Source organism: Morone saxatilis, unplaced genomic scaffold (genome assembly GCF_004916995.1).
Source record: "Morone saxatilis isolate NCDOM2014 unplaced genomic scaffold, NCSU_SB_2.0 Contig6, whole genome shotgun sequence".
Taxonomy (NCBI): Eukaryota; Metazoa; Chordata; class Actinopteri; family Moronidae; genus Morone; species Morone saxatilis.
In genome coordinates this window covers 4,721,539-4,722,924 of record NW_023340206.1, presented here as the reverse complement: position 1 = coordinate 4,722,924, position 1,386 = coordinate 4,721,539, and the positions used below count along the sequence as shown (strand labels likewise).

Sequence of the window (1,386 nt, the reverse complement as noted above, 5' to 3'; positions counted from 1 at the left end):
ACACATTTGTGTCCCTGCGTTTTGTTCAATGGGGGTCAACAGGGATCAGGAATGAGCTGTGCTCGGTTCATTATGGGGATTGAGCCACTGGGCCTTTTTAAAGCTGGAGAGAAGAGGGAGATGTCTGTCTTTGTAAAGATAATTATATAGCTAATAATACACTGCTGGGGGGAGGCAGGGGAGTACAGCAGCACACAAAAACTTCCCCTTGTGAATCATCCGTAGTTTGGCCCACATACGTCTCCACAGACCATCAATCGATATTTCACCTCAAGTTATTCCCACACATTAGGCTCAAGCAGCCCGGCCATGTGTGTTATGGAGCACTTCTCACTAAGCTATTAGATTATTAACCACTGAGTCACCCAAGCAAAAAATTGGGGCTCCAAACTCAATTACGCAATTCGCAGTTTAAAGCTAATTAGACACTTCCTTCCTTCATTAACTTGCACTTAAATAGGACTCACCCTCACCTGGAGAAATTATAAAAAAAAAAAAAAAAAAAAGCAGTCCTGCAGGACAAAGTGCAAATGATTTAATTAGGCTTGAATGCAGTAAAGATGTATTTAATCAGTCGTGATCTACAGTATGGCCAGGAACGCCTGCTTACTGTGAACGTTACTGTACAACGCCTAATCACTTTAAATGAGACCGAGCCAGGCAAAACGTGCCTCTGATGGAGCAGACATCCTGCTTTCTGATTGGCTGCTGCAAGTCGTGACGCCGTCCCTATTAAACACACCTGCGGTAATTATAAATATTCATACGCCACCGCTATATTTAGCTGTGGCTAAATGCCAACTATTGGGCATTTGAATCGGCTTTTCAAGCAGGTGTCTATATTTTTCTGTTAAAACACGATAATGGCGACTTAAGGGAAAGTTTTTAGGGATTTTCTGAGGCTAATAAAAGCACCGTGTAGGCAAAGCACCAAGTCTCTCTCTCGCCATAAGGCTGCACAGCGACGTAGGATACAGTAACTGCGTGTGGGCAAGCAGCCAGGTGTGCTCGAGGTAGTTAATGGAGGACCCTCGGGAAAACTCACCAGCCTCTGTCACCTTCCCGTCAAGTCCGGGCACTTTTCCTACAACACTTTTCTCTACTCGTAAAATCATTCGAGTGATAAATTGCTTCAGGTCTCCGTTGACACGTCCGTTCACATACTGTACACTGTCGGGTCAAAAATGAAGAGGGGGGCTGCTCAATAGCATACTTTAGCTAGTTTGAACCTGTCGTTAATGGACACCTGGATTCCTTAGTAAAAATAATATAGCCTAATATGCCTAAGTAGTGTATATATAATAAGTAGTAAAATAACAGCGCAGAGAAGCCCTCTTTAAATAAAACCCACCTGGTCCAGAATTGTAAAAAAATAAATAAATAAAT

The 1,386-nt window shown here is 42.9% G+C and overlaps 1 protein-coding gene across 1 annotated transcript in view; it reads right to left on the bottom strand.

Moving 5' to 3' along the window:
• slitrk6 (SLIT and NTRK-like family, member 6) overlaps positions 1–1,386 on the bottom strand; it is a 16,199-nt gene that overhangs the window by 14,217 nt on the left and 596 nt on the right. The window lies entirely within an intron of this gene.